Below are 21,093 nucleotides of genomic sequence, written 5' to 3'. Positions count from 1 at the left end.
CGGGTAGAGTCCAAGTCAGCAGAACTGGTAGGACATCCTAGTTAACCTCCTCTCCCTCTTTCCCTGGGTTATTCCTTTACCTTTCTCCTTATAAATAAATCCATTATTTAACCTTTTGAGTGTGTCCATAATATGATTGAATCATAAGCACACGGGTGAAGACCCACAGATAGGCAACCCAATTCACATTGGGGTACCCTGTAACAACTGCACCATCAAGGAGGCCCCCCAATTTCACTTTTGATAGATCATTCTGGAACTATATATATGGGATGTTTGGAGAGAAGTCAGAAAGGAATATAGATTAAAAAGTGAATAAGCAAAATGAGATCAAGGAAAGAGAAGTCTGAGAAATGTTTTGGAGATAAAATTAGAGTTCTTGGAATTATTAGACATGGAAGAAGAAGGAAAGGTAAACAAGACTGGGGTCTACTTACCAACTGGTGATGACAAAAATAGGGGGTGAGGTGGAGCCATGTGCCACAGGAGGCAAGGTGAGAGCAACAACTGGAGCAAATCTGCACTTTGGGGGAGCATGAAGTTGTGAATACAATGAAAGTAAACATGCTCAAGCCATCTTAATGAGATCTGCCTAGGAATTGAGCAGTGAACTTCAGGAATTAGAGACAGTGAAAGAGAATACCAAAGGCAACAGCTGAAGAGACTAGATCCAGAAGTCAGCAGTATGATGGACTAGCCACACCACTCCCCACAGGAGTGACTTCCAAAGAACACACAAATGTTCCAGAAAGAGCCAGTGTTAAGCAGACGGAGCAACAGTAGCATGAAAGACAAAAGACAGATTCTTTGGACACTGTTGTTTTGGTATTAGATAAGTGCCCGTGTAGGCTTTGGAAACTGCTGGATGTTCTCAGGAAGCCCATGCTACATGGCAGTTCTCTGTGATCTGGAAACTCAAACTTCCAATCACTTTCCCTGGTCAGTGGGAGCGGGATGTGTCTATGATTCAAGTGTGAGTCCTCCACTCAAAGGAAATCGGGGCCTTTCTATGAAGTCAAGGCCAGAGTGCAGGAGGGCCTCTGAAGGGCAGCTGCCCATGGGGAGGCTGCAGCCTTGAAGAACTGGCCGTGGTCAGGGTCCAGGAGGGGTACTACTTCAGGATTCTGGCTCTGGGAAAGGAGTGTTGTGTAGTTATTATTTCAGTGGAGCAAGCAACAAAGGTTCTGATTAGGTGATGAACTACAGGAGGCTGTGCAGTGGCAGCAAGGAGCTTCCTTTGAACTAGACTTCAACTCTGTTCCCTTGGAAGTTTCTGCATTTTTTCTACCTACTGAGTCATCTTGATGAGCTCAGTTTCCATCATTCCTTTTGATGTTCCCTACTGATCCTGGCACTCTACTAATTTCCTGAGGTAACTCACATAATTCTGTTTACCCTCAAACATCACCATTTTTCCAAGCTTTCCTAAGTTAATTTTAGTCTGGGCGTCTAACTTGCTTTCATAGTCTCCCAACTCTCCTCCTCCTCCTCTATCTGCGAGGGGATTTTTGCAGATCTCATAGAGAAGTGTATCTTTTATTTCCAGCCCAGAGAAGTGTCTGAATGCCCCCCACACCCCCCCCATGGCTATCTGATATTTTTAATTGCATTATACATGTTTTAAATTGCTTAGAAAAAAAAATAAGATAAGGTTGCTTGTTTCTATAGTACTTTCATACCCTTTTGTCACATATGTAAATGAAGATTTGTGGAATAATACAAAATAATCAGTGAAAGCATAAAAAGTAAATAACACCTTGAGAGATAGCATAAATTACTGGGTTATTTTTACAAATTAAAAAGTTAAAAAGAGCAGAGATAATGTGTAATTTTGGCAAATTTCATCACATTAGCACATGCAAAATGCTGTATGAATTCTAATCTATTTTTCCCTTAACCCAAATTAGATAATAAATGCTAGCTCCATTTTGGTGCTAGCAGTGAAATGGATATGACTGATAAATATATCTGATAGAGAGATACATATATCCATCCCTGTATAATAGATATATTCTCTATTTAGTTGCATATTTACTACATATACCTATATGTATAGAATATGTATGTGTATATGTATATATGTATGTGTGTATACACATACATACACAAAATACAAACTCTATATTCAGAAGTATCTCTATTTAGCTTAGAGAAATATATATATTCTCAACTTAGCTGTAGAAAAATCTGCAAATCTACCCTATGATTCCTGAAATACTATCCATGCTCACCAGTGTCCCCCTTCATACACATATTCTGAAATAACTGTCTCGAACTGCATTCAAGTAAGAATTATACAATGCTCAATGAACCAAGGTTGGTGGAATTTCCTGGTTATACATGTAAAAGATTTGTCTTATTGACAATGGCAAAATGTCATTTTCTCTACATGCATCTGAGAAACTAATTCTTGATTGCCATCTTTTATGTAACAATAAGAACATCAATCACTTTTAAATTTGAAGGTTGTTTTTAATATGAGCTAAAAAAATTGAACACAAACTCAAGTTGCCAGACCTATCTGTGCATCACAAACACTATTTGTGTCTACAACTTCTCTCCAGAGCAGTAACAAGCAATAGTCTTTAATGCGATCAATTGTCTCACATTCATCATTTTTAATCAAAATAATGGGGAATTAAAAATATTTCTAAATTATTTTAACTGCAGAAAACATATGAAACAGAAACTCTACTTTCAGACAGAATGTTTTATTATCTGAATTTGTAGAGCTTACCTACCCTTCATAGCCAAGTAAAAACTCCCTGAGTTTTGAAGTTTCATTTACCACCTAAAAGAAGTCATGTAGGGTATGTTGCTGGTACCTCTTGGGATCAGGATGGAGCTGTTCTCCAGCTGAAGACCACCTCCTTGCTCAGCTCTTTATCGTAGCTTCCCTTCTTCGGGAAACACTCCCATAATAAATCATTCCTATAAGAATCACTATCTCAAGCACTGCTTCTAATCAATCTGATTTAAAACAAGTCCTAAGCAAGAAATGTCTCAAAAAAAAAAAATTTTGTATGGGTTACCTATGTTAAGTCTCAGAAATTAATGTACAATATTTTACACATAACATAAAATTTTAGTTAACAGATATAATTATAAAGTTGACATCTATGAGATTATTTAATATCTATAGTGTTATTTAATATCCAAGATGTCAGAGAATCTTAGCATTGTGTTGACTATTTGGTGAAGTCTCTTACTCTTTTTTTTTTTTTAAAGATTTATTTATTTATTCATATAGAACTGGGGTACAGGCCAGAGGTGCAGGGGCAGTGAGAGGATTCACCAGAGACAGATCTGGGAGCAGAACAGGCAGACTGAGGAAGTACACTGCTGAAGGGAGCAGCGGACGGGTCAGGAGAGGCCTGCTGCACCATGTGTATCACCTCCGGGGTAGGCAGGGAACGAACTCATGCTGAAGTGGCTTTAGCTTCTTAGTGCTGTGCTTTAACCCACTGTGCCACCTGGGAGGGCCCAAAGTCTCTTACTCTTAATAAAACTGTCACTTATCTATTTAGAAGTGGGCAAGGTAGAAAGGAAACCAGTTACAAATACTTAGGTAGCAGTTTCGACTGTAGCAATTAGACTGCACACCAGAGTAAGAATTCAGCTGCTAACAGAGGACCAAAAAGATATGTCTGCAAAATTTTTAGATAGTAGTGATCTCACAGACTGTTCTTTAGTCTGCCAGAAGCTTCTAGCTGTGTGTTAGCTGAACAGAACATTTAAAAGTAGTTACGCTGTCTGGCCAAACCAGAGAAAACAGGATGATAATTAATCACCTCAAACCTGGACTGAGTTCTCAATGTTGTTTTAATGGTTCAATCCTCCTCTGAGTTATCAAGACCTTTTACAGAAGGAAGGAAATATGTGTAGCCAACTCTTCATTCAGCTTTAATGGAAGAACTACTCATTCCACAAATATTTATTGAGTTCTTGCTATGTGCATAACACTTTGTTAGGTTCTGTGTAGAAATCAAAGATATAAAAAGATTTGCAGGACACCAGGAATATGTACAAATCCAAGAGACTATATTTTAATTTTGGAATGTCATGCGATGGAGGGTCCAAACCATGTCTTTCTGGAAACACTCCTGTCTTTCTCACACTTCCCTTCTCAGTTCTGTTTGCTATCGCCTTTGTTTTACCCTCTCTCTGCCAAATTAAGTGAAAACTTACCTCGTAAAGTGATGTGGCTGATTGAACGCCTGTTTCTCCTTTTCTCTACTATGCTTCCTCTCCAAGACAGCTTGCCCATCTCCCTTCTTTGTATGCTTTGCCCAGACAAGAGAATGAATAGAATCAAGTTATTTGAGATAAAAATAACACAAAGGATTGTCTGGCCAGGAAAAGATTCAGTAAAAGTATAGATTCCATAAAAATTTCCCATATATAAGAAAGCTAAATACTTCTTTCAAGGTTCCTGAACTTGTCAACAGTCAAAGATGGATCTCATTCATTGGAAGGATGAATGCCCTGATAGTTACCTTGTGTTAGTTTACAAAATCCTCTCACATACATTACTACTTAGTCTTCATAACAAAATTTAGTCATGCATCAGAGATTAACCTTAACCTGCTGCATTCGGAGTGGTTAGGTAACTAGTACAAATCATCTTGTAATCACTGACAATTCAGGGTTTGAACCAAGTCTTTTAGATAGGCCAACATTACCTCTGTTAATTTGTGAAAGCCCTAGATTCCTTTAGGTATTTCTTCCCACCATTACTCTCCCACTTTTTAACTTCAACCACTGACTAAATCATCTTTCAGAAAAGCTAGTTTTGTATTATTACAACATATTCCATCCTTCGTACCACTCAGCACTTTGGAAGATTAGATAGATAATATATGGACCATCACTGTAGGGACAGTAATTACATTAATAATCTTCCTTTCTCTCTCCACTTGGCAGGTAATGGTGCTACAAGATAAAATATTTTACTGACCAAAATGGTCTGTAGCAACTACAGATAAGAGAGAAGAGGAAAGCATATTTTACTAAGTTTCATATACTTAAAAAAACAACAACAACCACAAAAAAACAACACTCCTGGGTCCTCCCTGGTGGGGCAGCAGGTTAAAGCACAGCACTATGAAGCTATCTATCACAGTCACTGCAGCAAGAGTTCAATCCCCAGACAGGGAGCTGACCCACATGGCAGACAAACCTCTCCTGTCTCGCCCACTGCTCCCCTCAGCATTGTTCTTTGTTGATCTGCTTGTTCTGCTCCCCACTCTGTCTCTGGTGAATCTTCTTACACCCTGCACCTCTGACCTATACCCCAGTTCTGTATGCAGAAATAAATAAATCTTAAAAAAAAAAAAAAAACCTCCAGTTTACTACATGACAGGGAAAGGAACTTGCATGATAAAAACATATTTACTTCTTTCTCTAAGTGGGTGCTTTAATTTGGTATTTGTTCTTGACCTAGCTGTTTGTTTTCTCTTATGAATAATGGAGGGGATGGAGATTAATGTACTCAACCTGGACTAGTCATCAGAATCACCTGGGCATCGTTTCTTAGGACAGTAACTTTAAGTTTTACTCATATATAATTTTGACATCATATCAATATGCTTATGTATTATTCATTGATGATGACTGCCTAGACCTATTGCTATTGATGGCCATTGCCTACACTCATTGACTCAAAAGCAGTTATACATGGGTATGTTCTAATTCTAATATTTCCTATAACATATTCAAAAAACTGAAAAAATTTAAAAATATGCATAAACCTGTGATATATGAATTAATAACCAAACAGAAACAATTAGTGCATATTTTTTTGTAAATTTACAACTTCATCAAAGCCAGGATTTGGGAAATGTTTTCTATAAAGATGACCAGTAGTGTAGGCTTCATAGGTCACAAAGTTCCTGCTAAAATGACTCAACTCTTCCGAGGTAATATGAATTCAGTCTTAGGTAGTATGTAAAAGAGTAGGTGTGGTCTACTATATTCTTTTTTTTTTTTGTAAGATTTATTTATTTACACATACAGAACTGGGGTACAGGTCAGAGGTACAGGGGTGGTGAGAGGATTCACCAGAAACAGAGTGGGGAGAAGAACAGGCAGGTCGACGAAGTACACTGTTGAGGGGAGCAGCAGCTAGACAGGAGAGGTCTGCTGTGCTTTGTGGGTCAGCTCCCTGGCCAGGGATGGAACCCTTGCTTCAGTGGTTTCAGTGGTGCAGGTAGCTTCACAGTGCTGTGCCTTAACCCACTGTACCACCAGGGAGGGCCCGGTTTACCATATTCTAATAAAATTTTATTTACTAAAACAAGAGGCAGGCTGCACTTAACCTGAGGGCCCCAATCTGCTGACTTCTGATAAAATTCAAGAAGGTCTCTACAATTTTGGACAGTTCTTTTTATTTTTCACTTTTTCTGATCTGTACTTCAATCAGGTACAGTAATTGAAAGAACAGTATAATGACTTCTCAGATCTATCAGGTATTAAATTGTGCTAACTTTGTTTCAATGAATTTCCTAACAGTCTGACTTACTTTACAACAAATCCCTTTATTTTATTCCTAAATATTTATATTTACCTCATCCATGAATATCTTGGTAAATATGTTTAAGAACATATCCACATTACAATGATCACACTTAATATAAGTAACAATATGTATGTTTTTCAATTTGCATGATAGAGTCCGGAGACTAGTAAGATTAATTTTCAATTGTCAGATAATGTCTCTTAATTTCCTTTTACTCTACGAGTTTCCCCTAAACCACTCTTTTTCACTGTAGTTAAAAAGAAACTGGATCATTGACTTACAGAGGATTTTCATAGTCGGTTTTGATGGAATTCCAGTGGTGTCATTTAGCATGTTCTTCTTTCCTTTATATCTCCTGTGAACTGAAAGTGAGAGAGATTAATCAGATTCATGTATGACTTTGGTGAGAACATTTGTATTTGGTATTGTATACTTTCATCAGGAAGGTCCACTGTGTTCTTTGCAGTTATTTATGATCATTGCCTGAGTCCACTGAAACATTAGGCATTGTTGAATGGTGTATTCCAACATTCTTACTTTACTACTAACTGAAACACATCCATAAAAAGAAATTGTCCCTAGTTAATTTTCCTGATAGCACTGGTAAATGAAAAGTAAGAAGAATGTATGACTTTCCTCTTAATTTGGCAGATTTTAAAATAATTGTTTCTCTAGTATCCTCCAAAGGTGATCATTTAAGTTCTTTTTAAAGTACAGATACCTACACCCAATCACAGACCTATTGAACCAGAATATCCAGGGGTTTATCATGCTTATAACACTTTCTGATGATTCTGAAGCATGATTTATAGCCTAGCCATTGAGAATGTCTGGACCAGATGACTGATGAACTCCATGTAGCAGGTTGATAATGTACAATTAATTAGAGATTGCTTATATGGAAACCCCTTGTTCTCCTCTCTCTATCATGGCTGGTGAAATGGTGCCAACCAGATGTTCAAAGAACAACCAGGCATTCTCAGTAGTGTAGCAGCTAGTTCCTTAAGGCAGCTGCACAGTTGTTATATGATACTCATATCAACCAATTAAGGGATGAAAGTTGGTGCCTTCAGCTTTATAAATCACTTAGGATGTCCCTGATGTTCTTCAGTTCTGGTTCTACATTCCCAAAGATCACAGGGAAAAAGATTAATGTCTCAAATTCACATCCAGAGCCAGGTCTTCTTCCCATGAAGTATCTATGAAAGCAACACATAAAGGGTGAGCTTAAGGGACAAGGTTAACAAGCCATTAAGACCCTCTAGTTATCTGTCTATTGAAACATAAGAAACACTTATTTGTGTATAGGGACAAATTCATTCAAATCCTGCATCTCTCATCTTCTATGTGACTCCTGGCAAGTTATCTAACCTCTCTTGCTCTGGATTCAATACCTCTAAAGTATTAGAGTATTCAGTACCTCTATCTCACTGAGTTCATCTGAGGCTTATACATAATATTTAGCACATATTACATCCTTAAAATAGTGTTGGTTTGGCCCTTCCTGGTGGCGCAGCGGGTTAAAGCACAGCACACTGAGAATCTAAAACCGCTTCCACATGAGTTCGATTCCCGCCTGCCCTGGAGGTGACCACATGGCGTGGCAGACCTCTCCTGACCCGCCCGCTGCTCGCTGCTCCCCTCAGCAGTGTACTTCGTCGATCTGCCTGTTCTGTTCCCCACTCTGTCTCTGGTGAAGCCTCTCACCGCCCCTGAGCCTCTGACCTGCACCCCAGTTCTGTATGCACAAATAAATAAATCTTTAAAAAAAAAGAAATAGTGTTGGTTTTTTTTTCACTAAGATTGCCAACCACTATTATGATAGAAAGCTAGGAATGTCATCTGGATGGTGATTTTAAATCAACAACAGAATAAATCAATGTTAACTGACCTAAAATTGTAGCTTTCAAAAAAACCTCAACTAATATTTAAAAGATTCCCAGATCAATAACAGTATATTTTCTTATTATAAGAGTGGTCATATGAACACTGTCAACTACAGGAAGATAGTGATAGTAAAAATCTTACTAAAAAAAAATCTTAATAAAAATCTGTTCAAGCCACCATCCCACTCCTAATTCCACCATCCCACTCCTAAGTCCCCACCCAGGCCAACAATACTTTTTCCAACTTTCAATGACCATGTCAGGTACCAGCTTCTTGCTTCTGAAGTATAACCCTATATACCGTGTCATTTTGAACTTGACAAGAAATACAGTCCTTTCTTCAATTTAAACTTACTCCTATAGAGCATTGTGAAATTATTGGAGATTGCTGGCAACTTGGGTGAAATATGAAAGAGAGGTTATTAGTGAAGTTGCTCAGTAGCTGTGGATAATCTTGAACTGTCCTTCAACTCAGTCCTGTCCAATACAGCTTTCTACGATGACGGACATGTCCAATTTCTGCACTAATACAGTTGTCACTAGTCACATGACTTTTGAGTGCTTAAAATGTAGCAATGTGATTGAGAATTTGATTTAGTTTTCTTCAATTTTAATGTAGTCAAATTCAAATAATTAATATGAGGCTAACTGGCTACTCTATAATACAGTTCTTATCCCTTTCTGTAGCTTCATAGGATTTTTACCTCATAGAGTTCCAGACTCTCATCATCTTTTCAAACTTTCCCTTAATTCATGGCCAAAGAGTTTATCCTTATTCCATGATGCCTTAGCAAATGCTGGCAACTTGCTTTCTGGTTCTTGGCAAGGCACTATTTCTCTTTGTGCCTCATTCCCTCTAATAACAGTTGGAGATAATAATGTTAACTAACTCATTTAGGTTAATGTGGGAATTAAATAAGCTAATATAATATATATTTATATTATAATATAAATATATAATATATATAACATTATACACACATATATATATATATATATATATATATATATATATATCCCAAAAGAAAGTAATTTGATAGCCAAAAGGAACTCTGACAATAAATTTTAAGAAATAAAATGGTCACTTTGTTACATAATTATAGTAGATATTGGTGATATGTAGCTATTTAAATTTTAATTAGTTAAAATTAGACTTTACTTCCTCCATTGCACTGGTCACCTTTTAAGTATCAACTAGGACATGGCAGGAAGAGGGAAGTTCTAAGGGGCAGTTGTTGAAACATCATTATTATCTCCTTATACATAAATTCAAAGAGAAGAATTGCCACTGCAGGTCAGAATACCAATTCCCACATTTCACTTTTCCCCTTTACTTCTTCCCCTCCCATCTTAACAATGTTTATAGAAATGTCAATAAAACATCAAATAACTCACAAAATGATGTAAAAATAAACTATTTTTTTTAAAAAAAAAGCAAATAAACCAGGAGTTCCATCTATTCACACACCTCCTAATTTTCAAAATCATCAATAGGACTTTATTCAGAATTTTTTAAAAGAGTTATTTAGTTATGTCTACAGAACTGGGGTATAGGCCAAAGGTACAGGGGCAGAGAGAGGATTCGCCAGACAGAGTGGATAGTAAAACAGGCAGATAGACAAAGTACACTGCTGAGGGGAGCAGTGGGTGAGACAGTAGAAGTCTGCTTTGCTATGTGTGTCACCTCCCTGGTCAGGGATCGAACTTGTGCTGAAGTGGCTGTGGCCAGCTTCATAGGGCTGTGCTTTAACCTGTTGCACCATCAGGAAGGGACCTATACAGAATTTTTTAAAACTACAAGCAGAAGTCATATTTTTCTTTTTATTAATACTGTCATTTCTCACAATACAACAGGTAGAACACTATGCATTTTCTGCAGCCATGACACAACTAGGCACAATGGCTAATTCAATGGACCCTTTTTTAATCCTATTTGTTTATAAGGTGATAGACCCCAGCAATAGAGGGTAAAGGAAAGAGAGTATCCATTGTGTACATGTATGTGTTTATTCAGTGTTCAGATCTATGTGAAACTTTTGTCATTAATTGCATGAATAGGAACTTGTCTGGGAAGTGAATGAAAGTCCTTCCATTAAACTGCTATCTCCTTGGCATCTGGTCCACAGGAAAAAGCTACCATTAGTATAAGATGTGAACTTTCCTCCACCTTGTAGAAGCTTATTCTAAGAACACACAGTATTGCTCTGGCAGAAAGCTCTGTTTTAATTTTGGTGAGAGCACAAAGAAAGAAAAGTATACTTGGTAGAAACAAGTTAATATAGCCCATCATCTTGAAAGTATTTAGTTAGTACCAGTTTTCTTTAGAAGTAAAGAATAAGTAAATTAAATATTTTAATATGCTATTAAAATAAAAACAAATCACTAGGAATCTCTAAATTTAACCACCTAATTTGGGTGTTTCATCCCTTATATATGAAAGGGATCCAGAGTCAAACCCTGATAGGTGGAGTCAGACTGTCAATTTTATGTGCTGTATGACTGTGGGCAAGTCAATTCACTGAGCCTTTTCAGACATCTCTAACACTCAGAGTTCAGGCCTCTTTCTCTTCCCTGTCTGGGTAGAAGGTAGGTCTTAGGTCAATTTCCCTCGGAAACAGACTCTGATATAATGATGTATTGGTGATCTGTGAAAGAAAGTCCTTGAGAACAAGAATGGGGCATAAGAAAAGCAGCATTGGGAGCAGGAGAAACTAGATTACATGAAGTGCAACAGAGTCCTCAGCAGAAGCCACAGGAATGCTGTAGTACAGAAAACTCTGCAAAGTTGTTTCAAATGGAGACAAGGGAGTCTGACCTCTGAACTCCTATGAACAGCCATCCCATCAGGACTGACCTTTGGCAAATAGCATAGAAAATCCCAGAGGAGGATATACACTGCCAGGATGTCCAGCAGCTGGAAAAATGAGGGGCTAGGTCCTGAAGGAGATGACCGGCAGCATCCACGATAAAGAAGAAAGCCCACCTCTTTTCCTGCTTCATAGTATCCACATCACTAAGGTGTGTGGGCTGGTTTCCATTACCCAGGTGAGGCAATCCCGAGGGAATGCAATGAATCACCTGTCTTAGGAGGGAGTGCTCTAGAAAAAGACCCTGAGATGAGGACTCCTGGTAATGTGATTTATTATGAACTGTTTCTTTCTTGAACCAACCAATACAGAAGTGAGACCAGGAAAGGATGGAAGTCAAGAAAGGTTAAAAGTCCTGCAATGTCAGACGGCCAGTAACTTTGATTCACTTCTATAGGGAACTTCTGATACAATATAGGTACTTCTCTGAGTTGTCTTCAAAGGAACTGGCATATTTATATCTCTTGCACCCATCAGCACATGTTCAGGGACTGCTCCTGAGGTCATTTAAATCCCCAAGCACTCCAACTCCCCTCATGCAGGCAAACTGGATTCTAGTCCTTTGGGGCAACTCTTCATCAATGACACAAGCCAGCCTCTCAGGGAATGAAAGCACTGGCTGCCGGTGTGATAGCCTGATGACGGGGCTGGAAAGGCTGTGGGTGGAGAGCTCACAATTCAATGTCTGGTCTCAACTGTCTTTAAAAACCCACACTCAGGCCCTGCATGGTTGTGCAGTAGGTTAAAGTGCAGCACTGTGAAGTTGGCTTGGCCGCCTCAGTGCCACTTCAATTTTCTGCCAGGGAGGTGACCCACATAGTGCGGTAGACCTCTCGTGACCTCCCCACTGTTCCCCTCAGCAGTGTACTTCATCCATCTGCCTGTTCTGCTCCCAAGTCTATCTCTGGTGAATCCTCTCACGGCCTCTACACCTCTGGCCTGCACCTCAGTTCTGTAAGCATAAAAAAATAAAATCTTTAAAAAAAAAAAAACCTGCACTCATATGGGAACCGGGCCCAGTTCCACATCCTTCTGTCTATACTGACACTCTCACTGTCTATACTTCAAGGTCAGAAGACCTTTGCTAACTGCTCCTCTTTTAGTATGATCACACACTCATATAAACAAATGCCTGCAAAAAAAGCACACACTTTTACACTTACCCTAAAGACAAGCAATAATTTTTTAGATGACGTGGGTAAACAAAACAGCATCACTGTCACAGCTGAAGCTGCTCTTGAGTGGGGTCAATCAGCAGTTTTTCAGGATATCTTGTTTTCACAGGCATCCAAGTAGATTTTTGAAAAAAAGTACTTTCGAAACCAATGTATGAAGTTGTTAGAGAATATTCTGAAGTACACATGCTTGTTTGCAGACAAAATTTCTTTTTAGTTTAAACTTTAAATACACATTAGTGGTCTCCATACAATAACATTTGAATTGCCTTTAAAAGTGATTTTTAAGGAGCTTTCACAATGATACCCAATACAAATATTTATGAGGTTGAATTCTCAGCAGTAATTACTCTGTTAATTTTTTTTCCTCCTTTAAATTTTTGTAATTTGTTTCATCAGGTGATGTATACCAGCAGCTAAGAGTCATGCAAGGAGGGTCATACTTCATGTCCAGTGTTTCACTAATACTTCGTGCCCAACTAGCACTTAAGATTTATGTTACTCATGTATACAAGAGTTGCCATGTAGACTAGCCATGAAAGGATTCACCAGAGACAGAGTGGGTAGCAGAACAGGCAGATCTACTGAAACATACTCCTGAAGGGAGCAGCAGGCAGCGGGCAGGTCAGGAGAGGTCTGCCAGTCATGTGGGTCAGCTCCCTGGCCAGGGTTAGAACTCATACCATAGTGGCTGTGGATAGCTTAATAGTTTTAACCCCTGACACCACCAGAGAGTTCCTTTATGCAAAATTTTAAAATCAAGCGATGACCCTATCTTAGGAGAAACAATGTAAGAATGTAAAGACTTAGATCTTAGGTCACTCCCTCCTTTATGAGGGACAATTTGAGATACATCCTTGTTTTATAATGATAAGCAAAGTGAAAGGAAGTCAACATTCACCATGTGGTGCCCATGTGCAGGTGGGAGAGAGGGTCATTCAGCGGGCACATGAGCTTTGTTTAACTGGCACATAGGCTTTCTTTCTCCACCCTCCTCTCAGGGCTCCTATAAATTTATTGATCTCATTTACCAGTGTAACACTACAAGTATTTCCATATAAGGAAAAAGTTTATTCTCTTTCACTATATGACCATTTTGAAGAACGACTTAGATATGTCAAGCAGCCGTTTTGATATCTCACTGAAAATGAAATATTCTCTGGCTTATTTTACTTAATCCTTATAATTTACTTGAAAATGGATGATAGCATCTCAGTAATAAGTGTGAAATGTTCTATATGTCTCGATAAGTGATCTACTTATATTTTTATAAGTAGATATAACATATATATATTTTAAACTATATATTTATATATTTAAAGCACATTTGAATTATAGGCAATTGATAAAACATTTGCAAAGTCTGCTTGTGAGATCATCAAGTTAGAAATGACATAACTAAGGAACTTGTTTTTTTGTTGACACTGTCCAACAGGTAAAGTGTGGAAAGTATAAATATATTTATATTTGTCAGAATCATACTTGTTTAATAATATTCAGGAAATTTAAAAGAAAGATTGCAATATAAATTTGAAGATATTGAGGATTACCTGTAATTTGTAGAAAACTAAATATTTTGACAATTTGCTTTGTTTCTAAACACCTTAAGATTGAGTTTATAAATCACTATCAAACGTTAAAAAAAAAAAACTCTAATCACTAAAAACCTGCAGTGAGCTCACACAATCTGGCCCTGTTATAACTCAAATTTCTTATCTGCAGAAAGGAGAGACACAATGTCTTATCATCTGTGTTTTATCAGATTTTGATTGGGAATTTGAGCTATGTTTCTTATTCTGTTGAAGACATACTGAAACCAGACAAAGGATCTCAAGGTAAAGAACAGGAAACGGGTATTGATTTCCTTTATACACCCCAGTCTCTTCGTATCTTTTTGTATTGTGCTATGATGGATTAGGTGGACAGGCCAGCAAATGTTTCACATTTGCTACCAATTTGATGGGCTTTGAAAAAAGGGATTTGAGGCATATGCTAGTAATGAGAAGAATCCTTAAAAACCAGATCTGGGTCAGTGTAATAAGTAGAAAGGCATAAGTTTCCCTATATCAGAATGCCACAAACCTATCTTATATCTTACTTCTCAGCACTCTCTCTCTGCACACATAGACACACATCCTGAAATAAGTACTGATACTTTTCTTAATTTAAGGTTTCTTTTGTTCATTTCTGTCTTTTCTCAGGAGTGAATATGGTCATAAAAATTATTGCTTCTCATTCTCATAATCTTCTAGGTCATTATCTCTTAAAGTGTGGTCCATGGAGAGAGGATATCCAAACCTTCTAGGATAAAATGCAGGCAAAATGCAAACTCTAAATCAATTGCAGTCTTAGGGAGAGAGGCCCACGAATCTGCATTTACCATAAGCATATTTTCTATTGAAAGTCATTGCTATAGCTTGTTACATGGGATTTAAATGCTAAATTGGAGAAACTAGGATACACCCTTTCCAAGTGCTACTTAAAACCCATAAAAAAGAAAAATGCAGACGACGTTGATGTGGTACACCTCCTTCCCTGACCTCAGGAACATCCTAGCACACACCCCTGCCTCCCCATTTCCATTCTTTTAAGGGCTTTGTCAATCTCCTTTCTCAGCAGTAAATTATTTACAACATAATTAAGCAGTCATTGTCTGAATGTTGGGGGGTGGGAAGTAGCCTCTCCCATTCCACCTTTATTTTCTCCTGACATTCCCTTTCTTACTTCCTTTAGGAGAGTGCAGTGCAGTTCGACAAATTGAAAAACACTAAAGACAAAATAATTGTAGTTGAAATGTAACAATAGAAAGAATGGCTCTCAACTAGATTGGATGGGACAGTTATCCAGCAGGCAGTTTGGGTTAGCTTCTCTCCACTCCCACCTCCCCACATTCTCCTTGCTCCTCCCCCCAGTTCTAGTTGCCCTATGGATATACCCAAAATATCAGGTCACCCCTGGCCCTCTTTGGAGGCACAAGGGGTTAAGTCTCAGCATGAAGCTACCAGCATGAAGCTATCAGCATGAAGCTACAGCAGCCACTTAGTACCTGTTCCCTCTGGGCCTGGGAGCTGACCCACATGGCTGCATATCTCTCCTGCCTCTCTCCTCAGCAATCTATTTCAGTCGATCCACCTGTTCTGTTTCCCACTGTCTCCAGTGAGTTCTCTCACCTCCCCCACCTTGTACCTCTGGCCTGTACCCCAGTTCTTGTATGTATAAATAAATAAATCTTTGAAAAACATATATTAGGTCACACAAACTCCCTTCTGGAACAACACAGATCAGGAAGCATACCTTTTGCTTTTCCCTCTTCCCATAAAAACATTTCAATTTAGCTTTCTAGGTTGAACCTAGAAAATGTTTTATTTTTGTATTCTCATCGTGCATAGTTTTTCCTTGTAAATCAACTTTTTGAGTGTAATTTATGTATAAAATTCACCCACTTACACCTGTGCAAATATTTCCACTGTCATGGTACAAAACATTCTCATCACTTGCCAGAGTTTCTTGCTGCCCCTCTGCCAGTCATCTCTCCACACATCTGCCCTCTCAGACCCAGGCAGCTACTGAGTGCTTTTAGTCACATGGGGCGGATTATGCTCTAGAGTTTCCTAAAAACAGAATCATTTATGTGTCTGCTTTAGTTTTTTTCTAAACACAATGTTTTTGAGTTGCATTCATGTTGTTGCATGTTTGACTATACCACAGTTGGTTTAACCATACTTCTTTAGATGGACAGGTGAACTCTTTCCACTTTGGAACCATTATGCACAAAGCTGTTGTCCTCACTGTGTCACTTCTCTCTTGAACATACACTCCCACTTCTCCTGGGTAAATATCTAGGAGCAAAATTATGACATAATGTGCTAAGCTTATATTTAACTTTAAAAGAAACTGTCCAATAGTTGTTCAAAGTAGTTATAACATTGTACATTCCCACCAGTAAAAGATGAGGGCTCCATTTGTTCCACACCTTCATGAACAGTTAGAATTGACAAATTTTTCAGTTTTAGCCATTTGAATGAATATGTGGTAGCTCATTGTGATTTTAATTTACATTTCTCTAATGGCTGATGATAAGCACCTTTATTTGGGTTTTTTTAAATTTCTTGCTCTATTTCAATAGATCATTTTTTAAATAATTATTTATTTATTCATGTAAGAGCTGGAGTGCAAGCCAGAGGTGCAGAGGCTGAGCGGATTCACCAGAGACAGAGTGGGGATCAGAACAGACAGACTGACTGAAATACAATGCTGAGAGGAGCAGTGGGCCATGGGGTCAGGAGAGGTCTGCCACACCATGTGAGTCACCTCCCTGGAGGGGGATCGACCTCGTGCTGCAGTCACTGGAATAGCTTCATAGTGCTGTGCTTTAACCCACTGTGTCACCAGGGAGGGCTCTCAATAAATCATTTTTTTCTGATTACACACACATATATCACTCACTCACATGATATTTTTGAAACTGAACTCAAAGGATTGATTTTGATGGTAGACGTCAGACCAAGTGGTAAAGAGTAGAGTCTTTTTGTTACATAGGGTAAATGAGATTTTACCTCATATAAGCAACAAAATACTAGAACCCTGAATTATTATTGCTCCTGCTTTGTTTTGATATAACATAGTAATTAGGCACACAAACTGGAGTCATCCAGTCGGGGTTTAAAACTGGCTCCACCACTTATTAAGTATATAACATTGGGGTTGGTGCCCAAATTATGCCTCAGCTTCCTTTGCTAAAAGGAGACAATGTTTACCTGACAGGATTGTTGTGTCACTTAAGTGAAGGCATATGAAATACATTGCACAGTTCAAATATAGAGGGAACACTTGGTAAATATTTGTTGTTATTAGGATGAAGAATCTGAGTTTTGTTCATTAAAATGTTTATCCAACCAAGTTCTTTCCAGGTTCTTTATTTGTACAGCATCATTTCTCTCCTCCTGTGCTCAATTCTATTTTTACAACTATTTTCTAGATAATCAATATCTGATGACTTAGTTTCCTCCTGCTTTCAGACAATTTGCAAAAGTAATGATTGGAAAGGAGGTTGTGCAAAGGGATTAACTGTTAAATTTTAAATTGTATGTTAATTTATACTGATTTGTTCCTTGGAAGTTTCATTCTTTTTATGATACTTTGTGTCTTAAGATAAGTTAAAATTGGCCCTCCCAGGTGGCACAATAGGTTAAAGCACAGCACTATGAAGCAGCCACTGCAGTATGAGTTTGACTCCTGGCCAGGGAGGTGACCCACATGCCTGGCAGACCTCTCCTGACCAGCCCACTGCTCCTCTCAGCTGTGTATTTCACTCACTCTGCCTGTTCTGCAACCTATTCTTTCTCTGGTGAATCTCACCCCCACACCTCTGACCTGTACTCCAGTTCGTGTATGCATAAATAAATAAATCTTAAAAAAAAAAGATAAAACTCAAGAGATGGAAGAACACTAGATTCACCCTAGCAGGAAGTAGAGGACCAGTGCACAGTCGACAATCAGATTACTTCATTTCAAAGCAGAATATGAATTGCTTCCAAAACAAACAGAGGAAGTGAAACTTTAACAACTTTTGGCTTTGACCTTCGGGAAGCCCTAAAAATTCCTGAAAGCATTTATTATTATTTTTTTAAAAAAACAAAGAAATAAGTGGCATTCGATTAATCAAAGGCAAAACACATGATCACCTCAATAGGCACAGCAAAAAAATTGGAAAAGAAGTCCAAAAATTCATTCAAGATAAGAACTCTCAAACTAGGAATTAAAGGCGAACTTCCTCAACCTATAAAAAACCAATAGTTAACATTATACTTAATGGTGAAAAGATTGGATGTTTTCCTTCTAAGAGCTGGAATAATGCAAGGATATCTGCTTTCCCCAAATTGTTCAGTCTTGATATTAGCAAAATAAAATTAAAAAAAAAAAAAACAACAAAACAAACAAACAAAAAAAACCAACCTGTTTAATTAAGGGCGTCCAGATTGGAAAAAAAAGAAGTGAAACTGTTTTTATGCACTTATGATACAATCCTATATGAAGATGTAAAGGGACTCACAGAAATGAACCAGAGCTAGGAAAGGATTTTAGTATGATTACAAGATCAATATAAAAATGTTAAGTGTGTTTCCATATGCTGGCAATGAACAATCAACTAATGAAATTAATAAAACAATTCCTTTACAGTAACAGCAGTGGAAATAAAATGCTTAGAAATAAATATAAGGAGAAATGCAAGCAAGATTTTCACACTGGATACTACAAAACATCATTGAAAGAAACTGAAGAAGACCTAAAAAATGGAACACGATCCTCACATTGATCAATAAATCCAATGTAATCTCTAAATTGATCAATAAATTCAATGAAAATTTCCCCAGACAGACTGAAAAATTAGTATCCCCTGTTAGCTTGTCTCTAACAATGGTGGGGCCCAGGGACAAAGGTACCAATGGAAGTCCCATCACATCTCTCATCTCTTCCTACCCCTTGGATCTGTCTTACATCATTGTTGTGTGTGTGTGTGTGTGTGCGCGCGCATGCACTACTCCATAGGTATAACTTCTAATAATGCTTCCTCTCCTAGCTCCCCTCTGGCCACTCTTTCAACATAGGACTGTGCACACTAGAAAGACAGCTCTTTCAGGAAGCCAGACCCGTGGCAGAGGTCCAAGGAGTTGTTAGGAAATAGCTCTCTTGGCGACACCTGGCTGGGGCATCCCATAGTTCTGTTTAGCAGAGGTCCATGTGGGCATGTCCACTTGGCCTTAATGACTACTCAGAAGGGAGCAAGAGGTGTTTCTCAAGCTCTTGTTTGCAAACAAATCATTGGGGATTTTGTTAAAATGTAAGTTCAGGAGTTCAGTGGTAAGGTCTAATGGTCTGTATTTCTAACAAGTTTTTGAGTGATCTCTGTGATTATTTTGTAGACCAAATATTGGGTAGCAAAGGAGTAAAGCAGTGACTAAATCATAATCCCCACTGAGCTGGCTGAGTGGCAGACCTTAGCCATTAGGAGTGAACTGTATGGGAGTGAAAGGTTAACATTGCTATTGAGCTTTCATCACATAGGATTGAGTGCGCTCATGATGGCGAATGGTGAGCCAACAAACAGTGTTTACAGTACTCACTCTTGTGGAGTTCATAGTTTAATGAGTCAGTCAGACAAATAAGTAATTGCAATGCATTGTATAAAGGGGAATCATAGACATATTGGTGAAACACACAGGTGATGCAGCACAGGGGAGTAATGTCTCAGCGGGGCATTTGGGGGATGGACTGGCTTAATAGAGTAAGAAAGGGAGAGGGAATCCACGGCAAAGAGAATTATGCATCTGTGGCAGATAGTACTTTCCACAGACAACTGGAGCAATCTGTAGTCCCATAAAACCTTCTAGAAACTTTCCACTTCCCTATCAAGAGGTGAAGTTTAATTCCTCTCTCTTTGAATCTGGGTGGATTTATGGTGGTTTGCAAAATACAAGGTAAAAAAAGAAGACTGTGTGACTTATGGGGCTACGTTAGAAGAAGCTGTCATTTTTGTCTGACTTTCTTGGGTGGCTTCCCTTTTGGAACCCATCCACCATGCTGTGAGGAAGTCAAATGCCCAATGGAAAGTCCTGGTGTCTCTACTCAGGATGGCTTGCCAATGTCAACTGTCCAGTCAGGTGAATGAGCCATCCTGAAAGTAGGTCTTCCTACCTCTAATTAAACTGTTCCAGGTGATACAGTGTAGAGCAGAGATAAACCACTCCTACCAAGCCCTGGGCAAATTTCAGACTCTTGAGCAAGATGAATGATTGCTTTTGTTTCTAGCACCAAATTTTGGAGTCATTTGTCATACATCATTCGATTCCAGGAATAAAATCTAAAGGTGAAAAACATGAAACAGACTGGTGTTTTAAAACATGACACAAGGGCATGTTAGAAATAAATTAGAAATAAAAACATAAAAGTATGGGAAATGTTGGGAATGTTGAATTTGTGAAGCAGAGAGAAAAAAATTAGTAAACAAACTATTAATAGTGTAAACATATGACGTATTGTGTAATCAACCATGCTTGGATTAATTATTATTCATGGCTCTGCCAAAAAACGTTCTGGATATAAATGTATCTCTACAACAAAGTTTTCTTACTGGAAAAAGTAAGTTTTTATTAAAAATAAAATACTAACAGGCCCTCCCTGGTGGCGCAGCGGGTTAAAGCACAGCACTGAGAATCTAAAGCCATTTCCTCATGAGTTCGATACCTACCTGCCAAGGAGGTGACCACATGGCGTGGCAGACCTCTCCTGACCAGCCCGCTGCTCCCCTCAGCGGTGTACTTCATCGATCTGCCTGTTCTGCTCCCCACTCTGTCTCTGGTGAAGCCTCTCACCGCCCCTGAGCCTCTGGCCTGTACCCCAGTTCTGAATGCACAAATAAATAAATCTTTAAAAAATATAAAAATAAAAATAAAAAAATAAAATACTAACAATCTGCTATTTTTTGTGTACCTTAGATGAAGCCAGGTTGGCAATTTCCCAAATAAATCAATTATAGTTTTTCCTACCAAAATGAGGCGTGATATCATTTCAAAAACAAATTTAAAAGCCCATCTGAAATTTATTGGGGAGATAAGTCTTCATATGCAAAGGATAAATGTATCTAATTT

Source organism: Condylura cristata, unplaced genomic scaffold, assembly GCF_000260355.1.
Source record: "Condylura cristata isolate star-nosed mole 26May11 unplaced genomic scaffold, ConCri1.0 scaffold00033, whole genome shotgun sequence".
NCBI lineage: Eukaryota > Metazoa > Chordata > Mammalia > Eulipotyphla > Talpidae > Condylura > Condylura cristata.
The sequence above is the reverse complement of the archived record's forward strand: the minus strand, read 5'-3'. Positions refer to the sequence as shown.